We start from the raw sequence: 23,485 nt of genomic DNA, 5'->3' as shown, positions 1-23,485 counted from the left end.
AAAAGCAAGTTGTCATATCTCTATAGGACAAGGACCTGCCAGTTCCTCATTCTTTGGGGGAAAAAATGTTGATTTTATCATTTTTCTTTTAGTTAAATTCACAGAGAGTTGACAATTCTCCTCGGAATGACTGAGTAGATATGCACGGATAGGTTACAGCTGGGAACACACAGATTTTAAAAATCTAACTTTATTAGATGCTCAAAAGGAAAACGGGGAAAAAAATACAAGGCCACTGAAATCACACACATTTTCCTGTTGTGGACACGATGCTCTTGATACTAAATGACAAAATAATTTCTAACCTCCTTTAAACACTTGGTGCATTTAAACATGTCTAAATTGGCATTATCAGGCAAAGACAGTCGGCTGTGTGTGCATTCTCCAAACCGGCAAGAAGGGAACCTGTCCTGGCTATCTGCTCATCTAAGTTCCTGTTTTAAATTTCTGCACGTATCTGAAAACAGAGGCAGACTTTTCAAAAAAGCAGGAGCAGACGCAGCTGCGCCTGAACCAGCACTATCAGGGGGCGATGACAGAGATGATGAAGCCCCTGCTTTCTATAGACCGGGGAGCAGAGACCCTCCCATCCATCCTGCCAGGCTGTGTCCCAAAGGGAGGGCCCCCGAGGCCCCACGGACCCTCACTCCGCCTGTCCCAGTTTCGGGCAGCCCGCGGCCTCCCTTAACCTTCAAAGTGGCAGAGAGAAATTGTGCCGGTTACCTGACTCTGGGGACCACCTGTTCCAAATTATTCTTCCCTCTCCAAATGTTTACAGTCGGACCCCCAAACAACCACCCACCCATAGCAACCCAGCACCTTCCGGGAAACTGGACTTGGACCGCCTACCGTAACATTGGAGGGCCTTGCCACTGCCGGTAAATTTATTGACTCTTTTTAGGAACCGAAATGCGCAGCGTTAGAGCATAGAAGGCACAAATCACATTAGCCCTTGTAAATAAACAGTCATTTTCCTTTACAGAACCACACACAACCTGCTAACTATCGTGACTCACAAGGGCTCATATCTGCGTCCTCTGAACACTTAATATGATTTTTCTTTCGTTTAAAACAACAACAGCAAACATCACGGCAGAGTCAGAAAATAATTGCGTTACGCGCATTTAAAACCATGCAAATTCAGCATCTCTCTGTAAGGGAAGTGAGAGCAGAAATGTTCTCTGAGCTAAGGTTTTCACAGCACATGGGAAAGGCACAGTCTGGAGGTCGGAAGGCCTCGATCCCGGGGTTCACTTGCTTTCTGGCCTCTCCTGAGTCAGTGGACTCTCGACTCAGTTTCCTCGTTAACAAAGTTGGGATAACAATAATAACATTAATTCCTATGCCAAAGGGTTGTTATGAGAACCCATGCTAAAAACACATGGCAGGAGTTGACTTCAGGCCTGGCATATGAGTGCTCCATAAATGGCAGCGATTTTCATCATTATTATCAAATACAAAGATATAATTTGTAAGTGGAGAGACAGGCAAAGGCACCAACATGATGAAAGTGAGCAAAAAGAAAGAAAGAGCAGGAAAAATAAATTTCAAAGCCTGTAACTTCCGTCGTCCTCCTCCCCCTAAATACAGCTGGGTGGTACTTTCATACCCTGAGCTGATTTGGAACCCCATGCGACGCAGCGAGGCAGATGCAGCGTGCCTTCCTGCCCTCCGACCCTCTCACAGCGAGACCAGCGGGTCCCAGCCAGTCACTTCAAGTATTTGCCACCTGACTGAGGGGGTTTATCCTCAGATTAGAAGAGGTGTTACTCAAACACCATTAGGCCAGTTAAGATCTTCAAATAGCGAAAATGAAGCATTGTCTCAAGTGAGTTCTCTGCTAATTGTTTCCTTACCAGAATCTTCTTTGTGTTTGGTTTGTGGGGTCTGTTGAAATGCCACAAACGATAGAGGGGAAAGAAGTGGGCCATTCAGAAGCTGTTGTGATGCTGGGGGTGGGGCTGAGGGAGGACGGTGGGGAGAGAGCGAGGCATTCTGGGGCGTGTGTGCGTGAGTGTGTGAGTGTGTGTGTGCGTGTGTGTGTTCTGTCAACAGGCTGTGTTTTCTCAACTCTGGGGCTAATTCTCTGAAAAGAGATTCCTTTTGAGTGGAGGCCACCAACTCCTTTTTCACAGCAGCCAGCTAAGAAAAAAAGTTTCCTTCCACCAACAAAACCCAGCCTTGGCAAGCGGCAGAACCTGTGGGCCTTGGAGGGAACTGAGTCACCAGCCACTGCACCTCCACCAACCCCACAGACAAGGAGGACTACGGAGTTAGGCAAATGCCCCCTTTATAAAAAATCTTTGGGGAGAAAGTTCTCTCTCCTAAGGAATTCACGTCAGGCCGGACGGCCTTACATTTCATGTGTGCCTAAGTGAGGGGAAGCCTCACCCAGCCCACACGCACGCACACACACACACACACTCCATACTCAAATTCACAACACATACCCCTCAGACCTGTGGATACTGCCTCATTTTTATGCTTTTATTTTTTCCCCAAGCATTTTTGTGCAATGGAGGCCTGCCCGACAAAGACAATACCCCACCCCAGTTGCAACGTCCCCCCACCCCTTACAGAAGATAACGCGCTGTGCATGGATACTTAGCGGATCTTTAGGGACAGGCAAACGTCTAAACAAGACATCTCCATGCCTTCATTTTCTCCTGACAGCCACGGGCTCTCTCTGCCGAGAGAGAGGCATCTGTCATAAGTGGCTGGGAGCCCCACTTATGCACCATAACGGCCTGCGATTTTATTATACAAGGAGTTTATTGCTGGTCTAATTAGTTTCAAACTGGGCATTCCAGCTGAGGACACCTAAAAAACATCTGGTGGAAGGAGCAAGAATGAGTCCTGGTTCTGAGCCGGTTACGGTTAGAGTTCTGCATAACTCTGGTGTCTCGCGCCCGACACAAGTTATCTTTGGAAAAGTAACTGAAAAAATAAGGGAACGGTTTCTTCTTTGTGGGAAAGGAGTCTTTTTGTCATGGGCGAACCAAAAATGTCTTAAAGTGGACGTGCCTGGACTGCGCATACTTTTTCACAAACTGCCAGGGTCTCAACAGCTTGCTCACTCTAATTCAAAACGCACTCAGCTCCAGCACAGAGTGTTTTCTCTGAGGATATTCCGTTCTCCCAGCAGCAGCTAGCATTTTATCAATTTATCCGTCTGGAACAAGGCTCGCCATCTCTTACATGCAATTTAAAGCAGAAGTAATACCACACATTTGAAATAGCATATTTGGGTGTTTTTGCCAAACGGTAATCCTCTAACAAGTCAACAAATCATATCTCTTTATGATGCGTTTAATACAACACAAAAGGCATGAAAAGAAGATTCTAAAACTTAAGTGATCAAAACATGTTTTTTAAAAATCCCAACGTATTGGGATAACATCTTTTTATTTTATTTTATTTCCTTTAGTTATTTAATATCAGGAAAGAGATTTATGTGTTTATGGCGTATTCTCAGACACATAGCCAGCACACTAGGTGAGCTATTTCAAGATGGAGGAAAAATGCCCATTCCTTTAAGATAAAATAGTTAATAATATTGTGAAGCTAAAGTTACAAGAGAATGGAGTAACTACTAACTATGTATGGGACACACGAACTGCTTTTAAAAAGTTCAGGTCCTTTCAGATCTAGCCACATTGTTCGAAAGTGCAAAATGTAGAATTTCCTTCAAAGGCAAGGGGATGTTGGCTGCAAACACGATTTCACGCTCAGTCTAAAGCAAGCTTCAAACAATCATCATTTGTTATATAAATTATCTATTAACTTTCCCTAGTCTGAGGATGTCTAAATGCAAGGAAGTAGAAAGATTAAAGGGTTTAAGGTGATGGGGAGAGAACAGAGGGAAAAGATGAACGTTTCTTGAGTAAAGTTGCCCAAAAGATTTTTTCACAAAGATTATTTTTAAAAGGAGGTTTGAAACGGAGTTCCTCTCTCTCTTTTCAAAAGGGCAAGAGGCTGGTATGCGGCTACTTGCTCGGTACTCATACTCTGGAAGCAGAAATTTCACTCAAGCAAGCAAGAAACCGCTCATGAAATGAACAGATTCGGTTTGAAATACAATTGTCCGCTGGTTATAATTTCCTTTGGAAGGGAGCTCCCTAACTCAAACCTAATTCGGCACTCACATTCTGACTTTATGTCTGTAAATCATTCTGCTTCCCTCTGTCCTGCTCACACACCCAACTCTGATGTGCACTCGATTCACTGCTCCCCGTAATGAAAAGGTACCCCCACCGGGGGTGATTTATACCTCAACGTTATAAAAAAACAAGTAATTAAAGATTACCTTACATTTGGGGGAAAGGGGGAAGAGAAGAAAATGGTATCCATAAAAATGCAGCATCAGTCTTGCTTTAAAAAGAACTCAGACGGCAGCAGCGTGCACGCTGTCAACTCTTAGCCTGGGCTTCCCCGCTTCGGGGCAGTAGCAACCCCGCAGGGCCAAAGCGCTTCGCTCCCAACAGTCGGGAAAGGCGCACTGAGGATTCTGTGATGCGAACATTTTCACCGGTCAAGCCTTCCTAATATTCCTTGAGCTTATAAACTACGTATTTGGGGGCAGGAAATACATTTAAGGAGCGAGGGCCAGCACGGCCCTTTTACCTCCAGGCTGCGAGGCTAAAAAGCAATTCCATTCTCCACTCTCTCCCATCACAACCAAACCCTCGCTTCCTTCTAAACCTTCTTTTGATGGAAAGTTCTGCAAGTTTCAACCCCAACTTCAGCCAGCGCCAGGACGTCCGCTCCGGCACAAAGCCGGGGAGCCGGACCAGCGCAGGCCGAGCGCAAACGGGCTTTGAAAACGCAGAGTAGCTAGAAGGACAAGGCTCAGCGGGCCATTCCAGCCCCATCCCAGGGGTTCCAGCCGCTTGCTCCTCGGTTACCCCAGAAACAGCGCCCGAGGGCGTGCGTTTGTCTCCCGGCTCCCGGCGCCTCTTCGGTCCGACTGAGAGCGTCCCTCATCGCGAACCACTCGGGTCATAAAACAAACCAAACGCAGAGGACCCAGCCGCGTCTACACCGCCTGCGCGCCATGCACTTGTCCCGCGCGCGGGAGTGCAAACTTCGGGGTCGTTCCCCACCAAGCGCACGGGGAAACTGAGGCCCCGAGCCCGGGACGGACTTTCTCCAGACAGGATCTGCCCGCTGTGCCCGCTGCCCTTGTGCCTGAGCCGCCCTGGGAGCCCCGGGCGCCCCGATCCGGCCCGTGCGCCCCCGAGCGCCCCAACAGCTGCGGAGGCCCCCCCGCTCAGCGGGTGCGGGAGAGAGGCGCACGGCGAGGTGCCCGCGTCCACCCCGGCCCGGCGAATCCCGGCGGGCGGCCGGGGCGGGCGCGGCGGGAGGTACTCACCGCGCGCGGTGGAGAGGGCGCCCCGGCGCGGTGCGGGTGCGGGTGCGGGTGCGGGCGCGGGTCCGACGCGGCGGGGCCACTGCAGCGGGCACGCTGCCGCCGCCGCTGCCTCCGCCTCCTGGGCTGCCGCGGCCGCCGCCTGCGCGGGGAGGACCGGCCCCTTCCCCTCCCTCGGCCGGGCCCTCCCTCTGCCCCCGCCCGGTCCCCGCGCCGCTGCGTGGGCGCGTGCGGGCTCCGAGGCGCGGCGCCGGGCTCGGCGGGCGCACACCCCCGGCGGCTGGACGCGGGGCGCGGGGCGCGGGGCGCGGGGCTCGGGCCCTGCCGCTGCCACTGCCGCCGCGCTGCTCCGAGCGCCTGCAGCCGAGCCGAGCGCGCTCCCTCTCGCCGGTCGCGGAGGAGGCGAGGGCCCAGCCTCCTCTCCACCCACCGACACCCACACCTCCTCCCTCTGCAACCCGGCACGGCCCCTGAGAGAAGAAAGCCTGCTCGGAAGGAACTGCAACAATTACACTGACATTCATTCATTCACCCACCCATTCATTCATTCAGGGTACATTGAGCACCTCCTGTGCCAGGTCCAGCTGTGGGAGATTCAGCCAGAACGAGACAGACTAGTTTTCTGCCCTCCCGGAACTTACATTCACATGGGGAGGTGAACCGTTAACAACCAAGTGAAGAAGCAAGACCATTTCAGAAAGTTGATTACCGTGGCGGGGAAAACATGATGTACTGGGGGCTCGGGCACGAAATCTTACAGCAGTCAGGGAAGACCTCTCTGAGGCAGTGACATCTGTATTATGAGAAAGTGCCCCTGCTGGTGCTGTCTCCTGGAGGAGAGTTCAGGAAGCGCCCCCTACCCTTCACCCATTTTACAGACAGGGAAACTGAGGTCCCAAGAATTTAACTGGCTTACCCAAAGTCAGTGGGGCAACGCCCTCCACACACACCTTAAATTAAGGCACCCCACTTACTTCCTCCTCTGAAGGCCACCTCTTTCAATCTTCCTCACAATCAACTGCCTGGAATGGAGTCTGTGCAATATTTTTCTCCCTCTCACTCGCTCTCCACTGTTTACGAACTCCGGGGGTGGAACACCTAGGGTGCTTCAGTCCGAAAACAGTACCAACTACTGCCATTTGTTAAGCTCAATAAAATACAGGGCACTCAGATAGATTTGAATTTCAGAGAAATAAGAAAAAAGTTTTAATATGTGTGCTCTGCAATAGGTGGTATATATTTATACTCAAAAATTATTCAGTTTCTCTGAAATTCCAGTTTAACTGGGTGTCCTATATTTTTCTCTGCTAAACCTGCCAACCCTAAGCTCATCGGGTGAGCCTTCCTTATCACATTTAATCCTCAAAAGAGACCCAAAGGCAGACACTGTTAGTGTGCCCATGTTACCGATGACTGAGTCCAAACTCAGAAGGCAGAGTGGCCGACCCAGGGCTGAAGGTGAGGTCCAGCCGTCTCCAATGCCCTCGCTCTCGAGAAGAAACACAGAGCCTTCAGCTCCGGTTGCAGGCCACTGGGAAGCTGATGGAGTTAAGCTCCGGGTCCCCCGCTTGCTGTGCCCTTTCTAGGGCCCTTTCTAAGAGCCTAGAAATGTGTTCACATGGTCACCTGTTCATGTAAAATTTCTAAGTGCTTTGCTTTTGACATTCAGCCCCAATCAGCAGAGACCACCATCTCTCTCCACTGTGATTTCCCACTGCAGGCCCTGACCTTGAGCCGGGTGGGGTGGAAGTGGCCACTGGCTTTTGGGGATCCAGCTGAGGGAAAGTTGAGTTGGGAATTTTGTGATGTTTGTGGTATTTTTCAGCATCTTAAAATCTGAATTTGTTGTGATTTGTTAATTCAAAGAAATATGTACTTTGGGACCTAATTTTGGACTCATCAGTTTGTATTCTTTTTCTTAAATAGGGTCCCCGAATTGTTTACGCAGAGGCCTCCGTCCACCTCGATCCACCTCTGTCACAGCTTCTTCCGTCCCCTTTCTACTCCCAAACTTCAGACAGAAGCAAATGGATCCAGTCAGCCTGGCTGTTCTCCTCGCACGAGCCAGGTAGACATCAGACGCGCCGGTCCTGGCTGAAGATGAGTCTTCTGCTGTCTCGGTGCGGGGCGTACAGAGGTACTTCTCCTTCACTTTCTCACCTCAAAGACGGAGATAATGGCACCCATCTTGTATTATTATTATTGTGACAATTCACTGAGATCTGCTCGTAAAAGACTTTCTGCTGTGACTGGAGTTGGCACCAGCCATCGCTCAACAAATATTATTACTGTACACACAACTTCACTTCCCATAGCATCTTTGCAAAAGTTCCAAGTCCTTATAAATTGCACTTCTTAATGCTCTCCAGAGATATCTAATTTATCTTGGCCCGTGAGCTTTAATCTAATGTTGTTTAAACAATGGCAGTAAGCAAAAAATATTTTTCCCTAAAGGAAGAGACTGGAATGGAAAATATCAAGTGAATTGTATGCAATAAGAGTAAGTGTGTGTGAAGCTGGGTCAGGATGTGCAATGTATTTCTTCTTGCAGATCATGGGGGAAATTGCTGAAGAACACTTATTAACGAGGGGTACTCTAAGGGGTACAAAGGGTTAACTGGTTTCCCTCAACCCACTTGACCCCTTCACCAGAATCTGGCCCATTAGCTCATAAATCGCAGCCACGCCCGAAGGCCCCCTGAGAGATAAAAGGAGGCAGGTGCTTATTAATTTTATTTTTTCCTTCTCTTGGGCAGTGGTTCTCAACTCGGCTGCACATTAGAATTTCCAGGGGAGCCTTTAAAATCCCCATGCTCAGGCCCCGCCCCAGACCAATTAAACCAGAGCCTCTGTGGGGGAGATTGAGGCATCAGTACTTTTTAAAGCTCCCGGGAGGATGCCGGCGTTTGCAGGGGGTGAGTCTCCATCTTGGAAGAATGAGGACTTTTGATCACAGATTCACAGCAGAAGACATAGAAGCTGAGCTGGGACTCAAGCTCCCGATTCTTACCGAAAACCACTTCAAATCCTGCCGCTTTCCCCTGTAGGGGCAAGTGCCCCCTTTCCATCTCTTTCTTTCTCTTGATTTCTTCTTGGGAAGAATTTGTTCTCATTTTATAATGACCAGCAAAATAATCTCAGACAAAATCTGCACATGCTAAACCATAACGCAGATTCTTTGGAGTGTAGACCACAGACACGCCTACCCTGGAGTAAAACATTTTTGCCCCCCAGAGTCTTCCAAGTCAACCTTCTCTGAAGCCAGAAGACCAGCTTAACTCTGAAAACTACAAGTTTCACAACTAGCCAACGTGTATCTACATATCCTACAAACACACATGTATACTCTCCGTGCCAAATCATGCCTTATTTCTATACACAGTCCTTTCTCACCTGAAAGATCTCCTCTACAAAAAAGTACTCCATTTTAAAAAATGCATTCATTTAAAGCTTGGCTCCTTCCAAAAGGGATTTGAGGCAGTATGCAAAAACATACATACGGCTGTAGAATAAAGAAAACAAGAAAAGCAGTGAAGGGGAAACATGGGAAGGAGAAGAAAAGAAAGCCAGGGTGAGGTTTGCACTCAAAATGTGGGCTAAGAGGTCCTGAGCACTTGTCAGGCATGGGAATTGATTGAGAATTGATTGAGCTTCCTGGCAGGCAATGCAAAGAGGAAAATGTGATCAATTACATCAGCACTTTCAAATTTTCTTTTGTTCGAAAGCCAGCATGCACAGAAGCTCCGTGTGGAAAAAGGAGGTGAGGGATCCCAGCCCCAGCCTCATGCCTCACACCTTTCTCCTGTGGGTACTCGTAAAGGGTCTTGAGGGAACTCCCAAAGCTCTGCAGAGTCAAGACTGAAAACCATGGATTTTAAAGTGCTTCACTGGGGCCAGCCCGGTGGTGCAGCAGTTAAGTTCCCAGGTTCTGCTTCAGTGGCCCGGGGTTTGCTGGTTCAGATCCCAGGGGCAGACCTACACACTACCTATCAAGCCATGCTGCGGCAGGCAACCTACATATAAAATAGAGGAAGATGGGCACAGATGTTAGCTCAGGGCCAGTCTTCCTCAGCAAAAAGAGGAGGATTGGCAGCAGATGTTAGCTCAGGGCCAATCTTCCTCAAAAAAAAATTTTTTTAAAGTGCTTCACTATCTTCATAATTCTCAATGCCTATAAGATAGAAACAAACAGAACTACTTGAACAAATCAGAACTTTGCCTGATATTGATAGAGGGGAGAAGTTTCCCCATGATCCTTATAAAAGAGGCGGTATGTGACACAGTGGGTATGTGGGGTTTGGGCAGGGGTTTGTCGCAAACACGTGAAATATTAAATACCCCTTCATCAAACGAAAACGAAAACAAAAACAAAAACAAAAAACCTCACATCCTTCCTAACCCAAATATAATAACCCACAAATACAAGCCAACTTTGAGCAGCTCCCTAGTAAACAACTTCCCAGTAGACTGCATTTGTATTTAATACCCCAGCTTCATACAAGGCATGTTTCTCACAATTATCGGACCAATATTTATACAGAAAAACTTATATTTGTATCCCCAAAACTCAATGTAGCATTTCTATCAAAATAACACACAGGGAAAGTAACATTTTAACTACTGAGAGGACGTCAGAACCTCATTTTGAAAAACCACCAAGAAGTAAAGAAGGGGGACATGAAATCGATGTGGCCGTGTCACCACACACACACCATTTGCTGAAAGCTTTAGGAATTGTTCGGGGATGGGTCAGGAAGCCATGCTTTAAGCATTTTGTATCCTAACAGGCTAGTCTGGTAGTCGGTAGGCATTTTAAGCGCTTAGTTCCATTTTAGGAAATTGTTTTGGGGCTTGGGGTGAGGCGTCATGCATTACAATTTTTCCCGTTTCAAATAACAGGAAATCAACTCTTGGGCGCATTTTCAGGCAGAGCATCAGAATTTCGGGCTCATCAGGGTTCAGTGGAAGATGCTTACTCCCACATGGAGAGTGGCTTTGGAGACGCCCACACACGCTGGTCCCCCACGCGCACCACCCTTCCCGGATAGAGTCCCGCGGCTTTCACTCTCATTCCACTCAGGTCTCTGCTCAAACGTCTCCACCCCACAGAGGCCCCCCCCCGACCCCCGACCACTGTGTCCAACAGCAGACTCGTCACACTGTCCCCCATCCTTCTCCCCAAGAGCACGAATCCCTCCGCGACACCACATCCCGCGTTCACCTGTTTACCTGTGCGTCGTTTGTCGCTGCCGCCGGAACAGCAGCTGCACGTGAGCAGGGGCTGACTGTTTGGTTCAGGGCTGCGTCCGAGGGCCTTGAACAGTGTCCGCTGCGTGTGTAGACCCGCAATCAGCTGAAGAACGAACGACAGATACAAATGAAACGGTGTGAGTTTTGATGCCGCGCCCGCAAAAGGACCAATTGCCCTTTCCAGTTGCCTTCACCACCCACCCCGGAGTAAATAAACAGGAATAAAGGTGTCCGAGAAGCCCAATCTTCTAAGAACCAGAAGAGAGCTCAAGATAAGGTCGAGATTTTCTTCCTCTCTTTTTCTTTTATGCTGTCTCCTTCTATTTATTCTTCGGCAAAGACCCTGCGGATTCGAAGGTGGGAACAGAGAGTGACCCGGGGGCTGAAGTCCATCCTCCCGTTCAGGGACTGGTTCGGAGGCCACAGAGAGGGTGCCAGACGAGAGGAGAAGACGTGAAGCTCCTGTCTATTGACTGTGAAACCCAACCGTGGAGCAACAGTCTTGATGGAACCGTCCACATCTGTTAGTCATGCCCAGCTTTCAGTCACGCCCCGTATACATATGGGATATATAGAGCAAATATAGGAAGAACTTTTACAACTCAACAGTAAGAAGACAAATAAAAAAAAAAAGAAATGGGCAAAACATTTGACCCAACACTTCAAAAAAGAAGATATATGAATGGCAAATAAGCGCATAAAGAAATGCTCAACATCGTTAGTCATCAGGGAAATGCAAATTGAACTATAATGAGATACCACTACGTATCCATCAGATAGGCTGAAATTAAAAAAAGTGACCGTATCGAATGCTGGCAAAGTTGTGGAGCAGCCAGACGCTCAGACACTGCTGGTGGGAATGTGAAATGGGACAACCACTTTGGAATTGGGCAGTTTCTTAAAAATTCCCCTACCATATGACCCGGGCATTTGACACCCTAGAGAAAGGAAAACGCAAATCCACACAAAGATTTGTATATGAATGTCAATAGCATGCTTATTTTTAACAGCTAAAAATTGGAAACAGCAGAACTGTTCATCAGCAGCTAAATGAACAAACGTGGTATGTGCATAGGATGGATTGCTACTCAGGAACGAAAAGGAATAAAAGGAAGGCGTGAGACACACACAGCACCGGTGAATGTCAAAATCATTATGTTGAGTGAAAATGCCAGACCCCGCCCTCCCCCCAAAAAAGACTCAATGCTTGATTCCATTTATGTAAAATTCTCAAAAATGCAAATTCACTTATAGTGACAGAAAGCAAGGGAATGGTCGCCCATGGATGGGTGTAGGGAAGGATGGATTACAGAGGGGCACAAAGAAACTGTGGGGGTGACAGAAAAGTCCTGTGTCTTGATTTAGTGATGTTTTCATGGTGTGCAGCTATCTGTCCAAAATGATCAAATTTAACACTTCAAATATTTCCAGTTTATTATACTTCAATTATGCCTCAATAAATATTAAAATATTGTGGTACAGGCATACGAGCTTCTTTACTAATGCATTAAATAATAAGATCTAGCAGCAGGGCCCAGTCATTTCCATAATTTCAAAGTAGTGCAGAGTATAAAAGATATTTCAAGATATTTGTAACAACCGCAATGTGATATGAAAACACCTGTGATTCCTGTTGGTGACAGTCACAGGTCCCACTAATGCTACTGTGGTTTGTTGCCACATTCGTATTCGAAGGGGCTACTAAATATTAGTTAGAGGTTGGTGAACAGAAACATACTTTTTTCCATCCAAGTTTACAGACCCCATGAATTATAACCATGGACTCCAGGTTAAAAATTCTACTTGGCAGCGACCTCAGCTACCTGAAGGCAATCATCTCCCTAGAAGGTAAGTATCTTTTTCTTTTCCTTTTTGGTGAGGAAGATTGGCCCTGAGCTAATATCTGGTGCCAATCTTCCTCTTTTCTTTCTCCCCAAAAGCCCCAGTACATGGTTGTGTATCATAGTTGTAGGTCATTCTAGTTCTTCTATGTGGGATGTCTCCCCAGCATGGCTTGATGAGCTGGTATGTAGGTCTGCACCCAGGATCTCAACTGGCGAACCCCAGGCTGCCGAAATGGAGTGCACGACCTTAACTACATGGCCGTAGGGCTGGGCCCTGGTAAGCATCTTTAAACCCCAGGAATATCTAGAGTTAATTATAGAAATGTCCTAAATGGGAAAGCGATTTTATCAGAAAGTATATTTTAACTGAGATAAGATTCAGAAATAAATGTGGAAATATTTGACAGGGTCAAGATCATCATGTTAATTTTTTTTTGTTAAGAAGGAATCTGTTCACATTTAGTAAATTACATACTTTAAGAGATTTATGCTGAAGGGGCTTAAGCTGTTGGAGTAACGTGGTCAGACTTGTTGACTGTAATTTAGAAGGTAACCGAATTGTTGCTGAAATGGACAATTTTTCAAAGGAAGTCTTACTGAGTTTATATTACAATCGTTGAAACACTGAAGAGAATTTAAAATTGGCTGTATAAGCGTGATTTATTAGATTTATAAGAATGGATTGAGTTAGTACAAATGTTGGACAGTTGAAGTACCCAGAAGATCAGTCAAATATCCAGAATATCAAATTTAGAAAGGCGGTTTAAAAGATTCGAAGGCATTTAATTAGCTAAGCTTGTAAATGGGAGCAAATATTAATCAGTGGTTTCCTTAAAAACAATGGCTGATTATTGTTGTTTTATTCTTAGAAATAGAACAATAGATTTGAAGAGTCTTAAAAACTCAAGGGGAAAAACTAAGTTGGGTAAACTGTAATTTCAGTAATTCAAAATTATTTCCTAGAATTTGTGCGCAGCTTACTCTGTATACAGAACCCACCCAACTCACATGTAACAGTAGGGATGACTGGAAATGAACAGGCCACGGGAAATCCAGGACCCGTCTCTCGTCTCATGTTTATTTTTGACCTACGCATCCCTCTGCCCTTTCTCTGGGCCTCTGCCGTTGAGGAATTAGCCACAAACACAAGAAGATTCTTTTCCGTGACCTAAGGAGAAGAAAGGCCATTCGTTACACTCGGCTTAGGAACGAATTTAAAATACTGAACCATTTAAATTTTCAAAACAGTGGAATCTAAACAAACGCTCAACTGGTGAATAAATGTGCACTCATTGCCAAAACCCCAGTTGGTTTACACAGCATTTTTTGCCGGTTCCTTCCGCAGAGCTGAAGCCCGTGGCCCGCCCTCTCCAACAGTGGAGAAGAATCCCAGGGGGAATGAAATAGTTGTACAATAAGCATTTTTAGCAATTTACAATATTCATGGCAGTTAAATACCAATACACAAACTTCCCCCCTCACAGAATTCTTGGGAAGGTGAAATCAAATAATTTCCCCAATTTGAAATGATTACTTCCTTTACCAGGTAATTCCCTTTCAGCATTCAGTGACTGCATTATTTAGGACATCAGTTTGGCTGCTGTGACAGAAGGACATCCTCCCAAAGTGGCTTTTATTTGATACGTTTTTTTCCTCACTTAAAAGGCTGAGTAGGCAGTTGTTGGCCAGTTTGGTGGCTCCACCGTCATTTGGGATCCAAGGTCCTTCTGTTTTTTTGTTCTGCTATCATCAGGTGGCGGCAATTTTATGGCCCAAGGTGGCTGCCTTAACTCCAGCCATCATATCTGCATTCCAGCCAGCAGGAAGAGGGAAAAAGAGCTGTAAGGTTAACTCTGTTCTCCTAAGGGAACTGCCCAGAAGTTGAACACATTGCTTCCATTCACATCCTATTGGCCAGAACTTAATGATATGACCAGACCTCATTGCATGGGAGTTTGGGAAATGTAGACTTCGTCTTGGCAGACATGGTCAAACTAAATATTCTGTGACTAGAGTAGAGAGGGAGAACAGATACTGAGGGGCAGCTGTCAGTCTCTGCCACTTTCAACTTCAAACTCTACAGGTTTTTGAGTCTTGTGTGCATCATGATTTCTCTTGAGAAATATTCCTTGTAAGTTCAAATTGTTAGAGGGAGGTTTGGAAATATCTATTAAAATGTAAATTGTAACCCGGGGATTCTATTACTCACCTGCTCTCCAGAGAAACACAGAAAGTAGTCTCAGTGTGCATGTGCCAAAAGATGCCCATCCAGCCTTGCACATAGGAGTTTAAAGACGGAAACAAACCAAATGATAATCTAAGAGAAATGGCCAATGACCTGGTATACCCATATTTTAGAGTTCTTAAGAAGGAGGTGAATCTGTATGTACCAGATGTGTAATCTGTAGAATGTCATAAATAGTGTGAGTGACAGTGTTTATATATTTTTAAAAGAATATATGTGTATACACACCTATAAATATTCAGAGAACTGGAAGAATTTGTATATTAAAAAGATTCAGGAGGGTTTATATTTTAAAAGAAAACATATATATGTCTGAATATATATATTAAGAGAAAATATATATTTTAAAAGAAAACAATGATATATTCCAATATATAGTATATATACTGTAATATACTATATATAAAATTACTTATTATACAATATATAATACTTAACACTATATACTATAATATAATGATGTGGATTATATAATATTCTATTAAAATACCAGTTATTTGCAGAATATCCCTATTTAGAGTAATCTGATGTTTTCTCGTGATTCGATTCAGGTTATGCATCTTTGGTCAGGATACACAGAAGCGATGATGTGTGGTTCGTAGCAAGTATTTTCAGTTTGTCCCATTAATGATGATATTAACTGTGATGCCTAACAAAGGCGGCATCTGCTGGGTTTCTCCGCTATCAAGTTACTCTTTTCTGCCTTAGTAATCAATCAGCATTTTGTGGGGCTCCCCTTCAAGACTATGTGCATATCCTGTTCCTCATCGAACTTCCAATTTGTTAACTTATTTTTTCATACTCTTTTATTCAGTGGGTATAATCTGTTATTATCCTATTTATTTTCATGTCCAGATGGTCCCAGCTATGGCCGGGGGCAGCCTCTTCATACCAGCTTCTGTGTCCACTTGATACGTCCCCATCTTTCTCCGAGCACTTCCTTCCTTTCTGGCACAAGAAGGTGTTCAGGTTCATCTTCCAGTGTCTTGACTCAGTCCTGGAATAGCCACTTCTCCAAGAATCTCTGGTTCCTTTTAGTGGAAAAGAATTTTTATAAACCAAGATCCAGGCACTAATTGTGTCCATTGCTGCCGTTGTGTCTCTGCTCTCAGGCCCCATCAGTGGACAGAGCTGTGTACACAGATACATGTAGACTCATTGCCACACACAGACGCATACACACAGACCCATGTACAACGGGCAGACGCTAACATCAATATTAACGAGTGTGATACTGATTCTGTAATTCATCTGGAAGAGGAAATGTTTGACAAGAACATCTTGAAAATGAGCAAGAGATATCAAAATAGATAAAGGAGCTGTAATAGTTAAAACCGAGAAGTGCTGGCATAAAGAGAGAAATAGATCAATGTAATAGAATATAGAGTCTAGGAACAAACACACTTATGCAAATCTGTTTTGCTTGGTGGGGGAGGTACGGCCTAGTCAATGCTGTTGGAACCATCGGCTCCCTGTCCCGGAAGGCGAATTCTCCCCTTTCTTTAGGCGTTAAATTCCATGTAATGAGATACACATCAAAAAAATAAGGAAGCATTAAGATATGAGAAAAATCACATGGGACTATTTCTATACCATTAAGACAAGAAGGCCTTCTCTGAGCAGCTCAAACAACAGTAGCAACAACTAAAACAAAACAGACAAAATAATGAACAAAAATCCATCATGAAGACGATCGATGAATTTGACTGCAAAAGGTTTAAAACTTTTGTATAGCAAAAGATATCAGAAACCAAATTAAAAGGCAAGGGACCGTTTAGAAGAAACATTTGTTAAATACAGAATAGATAAATTATTAATAATTCCAAATACATTTATCAAGAGTTGCTACAAATCAGGGCTGGCCCCGTGGCCGAGGGGTTAAGTTTGCGCTCCGCTTTGGTGGCCCAGGGTTTCGCTGGTTCGGATCCTGGACGCGGACATGGCACCGCTCGTCGGGCCACGCTGAGGCGGCGTCCCACATGCCACAACTAGAAGGACCTACAACTAGAATATACAGCTATGTACTGGGGAGCTTTGGGGAGAAGAAGAAGGAAAAAAAAGAAGTTCGGCAACAGATGTTAGCTCAGGCGCCAATCTTTAAAAGAAAAAAAGGGTTCCTACAAATCAGTAAGAAAAAGACAGATAACCCAGTATGCTAGTGAGTAAAGGTATGACTATGCGACTGATAAACCGGGAAGGAAAAATGCCCAGTAAACATTAAAAGGATGTTCAACCTTATTAAAAATCAGGAATATCCCAAATAAAACACACTGAAATATCCTTTTGTACTTGCAGGTTAGTAAACATGAAAAAGATTAATAATAACCAGTTTGGGTAAAGTTGTAAGGAAATGGTTATGATTATAAAATATTGGGAGACAGATGAGCCCTTTTAGAGAAAAGTTAAACAATAAAAATATATGTATGTATTTTTATATATTACATTTTAAATTTATATGCGTTTATAGTTTTTGAATTTTTATCTATACTCATATAAACTTAAAGCATGCACAGCCTTCAGCCCAGAAATTCAAATTCTATTTCTCTATCTTAGAAGAAGAGTGGTGGAGGGGCACAAGGAAGCATATATAAAGATCTTCATCCATGTGTTATAACAGCAAAAAATTGGAAACCAGTTAAACCAATAGGAAATTAGTTAAATAAATTAGAGTAAGAAAATTCTATGCAGCAGTTAAAAAGCATGAAGTAGAGGTGTGCGTTCATAAAACTTGCCAGGATATGTCAGTAAATGAAAAGGAATTACAAAACAAATATGCAAAATGTGGTCCCATTTGTGGAAAAACAAAATCCCACAAAACACAACTCTCTCTCTCCCTCCCTCCCCGCTTTCCTCCCTCTGTCTCCCCCCCACCCCCGCCCCCGCCTCCGCCCCCAAACACCACATACTCTGGAAATGTACACATAAAGTTAATACCAGTGGTTACTTACAGGGAAGAAGCTTGGTTTTAGAAGAAGGGTGCAAGAAAGGTCAAGGGAAACTTTATTTTATTTGTATTCTTTGATTTTTTTAATGATGATAATGTACTAATATGTTTCTGGGGTTATTAAAAATAAATTTTAAGACCCATCATTTTTTAAAAGAGTAATTATTTAAGTTACAAGATATATGCAAAGCACATAGTGCAGATGTGGCACATAATTAAATGCTAGCCATCATTATTCTGTTTTTAGGTATGTGATTTTTGACAAAATCCATTTCCCAGGAGACAGGATTCCAGGTTCCTGGCTTTATCACTGTGAAATTAATAAAGAATCCTGGACTAAATTGGAGTTAGAAGGCCGGTAGGGGGAGCTCTCATGCCCTGTCACACATCATCAATTACTCCAAATGGGAAGGGGCACAGCTCCCATCTCTGACAGGATGTGTTTTCCACCTCCCCACCTGCAGGAGGAAGGAAGATCTCTCTCTCCTTGACAACAGCTCAGCCAATGAGAGACTGTAGCAGCTCAGCCAATGAGAAGCCACTACACTTTGGACTCCCAGTTTCCTCCAATGGAGTCTTTGTTTATTGCAATCCCTGCCACCTCCCCCTTTTCCTCTATAAAAGAAAGCCTCTTGCTTTGTTTCTCTGGATTGCCTATGGTCAGCTGGAGCCTGCATTCCTGAGTTGCAATTTTTTTGGTTGTTCACAAATAACCTCATTTTGTAGGTAAAACAACTGGCCAATTTACCTTTTTTTTTTTTTTTTGTGGTGAGGAAGATTGGCCCTGAGCTAACATCTGTGCCAATCTTCCTCTATTTTGTGTGTGGCACGCTACCACAGCATGGCTTGATGAGTGGTGTGTAGGTCTGTGCCAGAATCTGAACTGGCAAACCCTGGGCTGCCAAAGTGGAGCACAGGAACTTAACCACTATGCCACCAGGCTGGCCCAACAATTTACTCTTTAAGTTGACATCACATCCTTGCTGAGTGACTGTTCCTATTTTTGATTCCCAGTTGCTGCTCTGTAAAATGAAGGGGTTGGACTGAAGTCTGGCTCAGCATTAAAAGTCTATGATTAGACACATTTTGCAAAAGTCCTCACCAATGAATTTTGTATTCATTTCCTATTGCTCTGTAACAAATCATCACAAGCTAAGTGGCTTAAAACGACACACATGTACCAGCTCAGAGTTTCTGTGGGTCGGGAATGCAGGCAGCTTAACTGGGCCCTCTATACAATGTCCCACCAGGCAGCAGTCAGGGTGTGACTGGGCTGCGTTCTCACTGGGAGGCTTACCCACAGGGGAGAACCCACCCCCAACCTCATTTGGGTTGTTGGCACAATTCATTTCCTTGTGGCTGTATGACTGAGGGCCCAGCTCCTTAAAGGCCATTGGCTGGAGGCCACCATCAGATCCCAGAGGCTACCTGCAGTTTCCTGCCATGTCGTCCTCACCATAGGCAGCTCACACACAGCTATTTGCTTTTTCAAGGCCAGAATCTCCCTTACTCTAGTACATGCTAGCAAGATGGGGTCACACACACATATGTATATAAAATCTTTATATACAGATTTTGTGTATAAAATTCCTGTGAATTTTATTATATATAAAATTCCTGTGATTGTATATATATAAATTACATGTATATATTACCAAATAAATATTATTGAATATATGTAATTTATATATATATAAAATTGCAGAAATGAGATTTTATATATATAAAATCACAGGAATGACTCCCGTCACCTTTGCCGTATAGTGTAACCTAATTAAGGAAGTGACACTCCATCACCTTTGCCAAATTCTATTGGCTAGAAGCGAGTCACCAGTGCCCCCCACACTTGGGAAGAGAATTCTATGGGGCGTTAATACGAGGAAGCTGAGATCGTGGGGACCGTCTTGGAATTCCACCTGTCACAACAGCTCTAAGTTGCAATTACTAAAACAGCTATCTCTATCTTTCCACTGATGAGATTATTTAGACAGTGGGGTGAGGGAGAGGAAAGAGGATTTATCAGGAAGGCAGAATTTCGTTTTCAAGGATGACAAAGCTTACTGCTAGCGTTTTTATTTTATGATTCAGAGCCTGCTATATACACTAATTTTAAATTGTCCCTTCAAGCCACAGAGCATCGAAAAATACATATTTAAAGAGCGTGTGAAATTCCATCCCCTCTAGACAATTATTTTGAAAAATTAATTCCTGCTTGATTATTTTAAAAAATCAACTCCATCATTTGGATTCCACTTTTTCCCATAATTTTTTGTACGATTGTATTAAAAATTGAGGCTCTGGGTAACTCTGACATACTTGGAGGGCAAAGCTAAGATGGAAGGATCAAATTAAATGAGTCCCTTTTGAAGTTTGCATTTAGACAGCGATCATTTGCATGAAATTGTGTGAAGCCAGGAGGATAGGAGTTAACCTGAAATCCTTTCAAAAATATGATAACGTCAATCAAGAAGCAGGCCCAGAGAACAAAGACGGGCAGGAGAAAGAGGAAGGGGGGAGGCTGGTCTTCACACGGACGTTGTGTGTTAGGATGGCAAGGAAGTGAACTTTCACTGTGATTGTCGGGGTCTCCCCGTCAGATGCTGAATCTGGGGTGCTGGGATGTGAACTTGCGCCCCGTCTGCACATCTTCCCATCCCAAGACGACTCTGCCTGGTTTAGAGAGAGAAACAAATCTGCAAACGCTTTCAGAAGCTGGCCTGACGAGATGTGTGCGGGGGGAAAAGGCTTGGCTGTCCTTCCTCTTTCCCCAGCAAATGGATGATTTTGCCGCAACAGCTAAGACAAATGTTTCTGTTAGGGAGGCGCCGCTTCCCGCCGAGTAAACATCTTCAGCAGAAGTAAACGGCAGGGTGTTAGGACAGAGCAAAGGAAAAGGACTTTGCAGCCAGTGTTGCCAGGGAAGTGGAAACGGAGAGACCTCTTGCAATCAGAGCTCCAGCGAGGTTGCCCAGTACTCGTCCGGGAAAAGAGGAGCCCCTCAAGTGGCCTTCTGAAGTGGCTGTCCGCGTAGAGGAGGCAGCCAAGTGACACCAGTTTTACCCAATCGACTGCCCCTATCAGTTTGTGGGACTCAGGGCAAGTGTACAAACGGAGGCCCACTTACAATAAATGTCAAAATTTCAACAAAACGTGTTCTAACCCCCTGCTTTTACAAATATACCCTCATGATGACCTGGAGAGCCAGGTTCGGGTTTAGAATTCTGGGACTTCTCCATGTTCTGGCTGAAATGTCACCCAGCCCACAGCCCACCTCCCCTTTGTCTTTACCTCCAGCTCCATCCTACTGCGAGGGGCTCTGTGCCTGCATGTTTGCAGGGGGCAGCCTGTATGTGTAAGCTCTCGCCCACCCCCTTGGCCTCCTCTGGGGCTGCAAGGTGTGTACCTTCCTGATGCAGTCTGCTTTTGGGAGGACGGCCCTGGAGAAGAAGCTCACGTGGCTTTGGAAGGAAATTCCACGGTCCAGGGGGGTGCTTGGTCTGGGAGACTGAGTGTGGACTGTGGGTGTGTGCGTCCCCACAGCCTCGCTGACTCCTCCCCGTGGGGAGGGCACAGCCGGAGGACGACAAGATGAGGGCTGTGTGACCGCTTAGTTTCGATTGAACCAACCCTTCCCAAGTGGCGAGGAACAAGTGGCCAAAGAGACTCCTTGGGGAGAAGATGGTAGGAACAAGGCAAGCAGAGGGAGAGGGCAGAGTTCACATTCCTCCCGCTCCGGGTGCTTGGTCAGCTACACACTTACTCAGGGCCTTCAGGGTAAAGGTGGCACTTAAAAACGAGAGAGAAAGGGATCGCTTTCTAAAGAAAATTGGACTATAGAGAGAACACTTTGAAAACAGATGCTTGCAAATATTCTTGTTAAGGGATTACTGTTGATATATTTACATTATTCAAAAATTATGGCAATTACGTATTTAAATGCTCAAAGCTGTACACAGTTTAAAGACCTGGAAATAGAATTTTCTAATATAATTAAAAATCATTCCAACCTAACATTTCAGTGGGTTTTAAACTCATGTGCTAAAAGTGTAAAAACGGAACACTTTTCAAGAACAATAGCTTAACCACAGAGAAGATAGAAATAAGCCAACAAATTTCAACAAAAGCCTTTGCAAAATTGGTGTCTAGAATTGAAAGATGGAAAGCATTTTAAAAAATCACTACAGCGAGTGGTCCTCTTCTCCCAGTTGGAGGACATGTCTTTATGAGGTGACTTTTTCATTTATGAAAGAGTTTTTAAAGATAATGAAGGCTATGGAGTTACAGTGTTTTCAATACTCAAAGAGTAATAACAATTTAGTGAAAGTAAAAAGATTTTTTTAATGTCATTGTATGATTTTTTTCAAAATATTATTTATTTCTTCTTTATCACTTCCCCTTGCTGTTTTTTCTTGCATCTGCGTTACCATTCAAAGGATATGTTAACAGAATCGATGATGCATATAATTTACAAGTAAATGGATAAACATTGGGGGAGTTGTTTGGAAATGTTTTGCCGGATCAGGAGTTTGGAGACCACTGATTGAGGGTAGAATGTGATCCAGGAGAAAACCCAAACTGGCCCCTTCTGTCCTGGATGCTTTTGCAGGTCAGTCCAAGAGAGGATGCTGTCTTCTTTTTCCTCTTAGACCTTTTCAAATAAATTATGCCATCTGCTTCTGGGGGATGAGGGGGTGGGGCTGGAGTCTATTCCATTCGGACTCAGAGCCTCTGGTTTCTATTTCATAATCGGAGTGATGCAGGCAGCCCGAAGGCACAGTTTGCTTTTGTTTAAACTCTTGGTTTTTAGGACTGATCTGAGGAATCCTGTTTACTCAGTCTCAGAGAAGTCAGTGCTGAGGTCAAGAGACAGCGAAATCCACCAAACAGTGGTGAGCATGTTGGCGCGACGCAAACAAGTGTTTGATCACAGATATAAAGGAGCCGGCGGTCAGGTCGCCGTGGTTCATGGGACGCTTAGCCAGCTCTGCACTGCGGGCTGTATGTGCGAAATCGCGCAACATCCCTGTATGGGAAGAACTGTTATTCACTCTAATTTTAAATTTGGCATTTTGAAATAATTTCAGACTTTCGGAAAAAATTGCAGAAATAGTACGGGGAGTTCCCATATATCCCTCTCCCAGCTTCCCCTACTGTGAACAATTTGCATCCCATAGTACACATATCAATCACCAAGCGCAGGAAATTAACATCGGCGCAATCCGATGAACTAAACTACAGACCTTGTTCAAATTTCACCATTTTCCCCACTCATGTCCTTTTCCTGTCCCCAAATCCAATTCGGGAACCCACATTACATTTAGATGGTTAGTCTCTTAGTCTCCTCTAATCTGTGACAATTTTTCCATCTTGTTTTCCATGGCCTTGACACTTGTGGTAAGCAGTGGCCAGTTATGGCTTCCCATTTGGGTTAGTCGGATGTTTTCTCATGATTATGCTGAGGTTGTGCATCTTTGGCAAGAACACTACAGAAGTGATGTTGCATCCTCAGGGCGTCTTACCCGGGACTACTTGATGTCAGTATGTCTTCTTACTGACAATGTTAACCTTGATCGCTTGGTGGAACTGGTGTCTGCTGGGTTTCTCCACTGTAGAGTTACCAGATCTCCCTTTGTAATTAGTAAATGTCTTGGGGGTGATACTTTGAGGCTATGCGAACATCCTGTTTCTCTGCAAGCTTTCGCCCACTGATGTCAGCATTTGTGGGGGGATCTTGCTGCAACAGTTATTACCATGGTGTCGGCCTAATGGGGCTCACCCTCATTTCATACACGAGGCAACTGTGGCTCACAGAGCTAAAGTGACTTGCCCCAGGC

At 44.8% G+C, this 23,485-nt stretch overlaps 1 protein-coding gene across 2 annotated transcripts in view; it reads right to left on the bottom strand.

Annotated features, from left to right (window-relative positions):
- Window positions 1-5,745, bottom strand: part of EYA2 (EYA transcriptional coactivator and phosphatase 2) — a 251,928-nt gene extending 246,183 nt beyond the window's left edge. The window contains exon 1 of one of the 2 annotated variants that reach the window (XM_070589359.1): window positions 5,372-5,745. The gene's annotated coding sequence lies outside the window, so the exon portion shown is untranslated. Of the gene's footprint in view, window positions 1-1,856; window positions 1,943-5,371 lie in introns of those variants that run through there. The other variant, XM_070589358.1, reaches the window with a different exon arrangement.
- Window positions 5,746-23,485: the final 17,740 nt, after the last annotated feature.

Source organism: Equus przewalskii, chromosome 21 (genome assembly GCF_037783145.1).
Source record: "Equus przewalskii isolate Varuska chromosome 21, EquPr2, whole genome shotgun sequence".
NCBI lineage: Eukaryota > Metazoa > Chordata > Mammalia > Perissodactyla > Equidae > Equus > Equus przewalskii.
The sequence above is the reverse complement of the archived record's forward strand: the minus strand, read 5'-3'. Positions and strand labels throughout refer to the sequence as shown.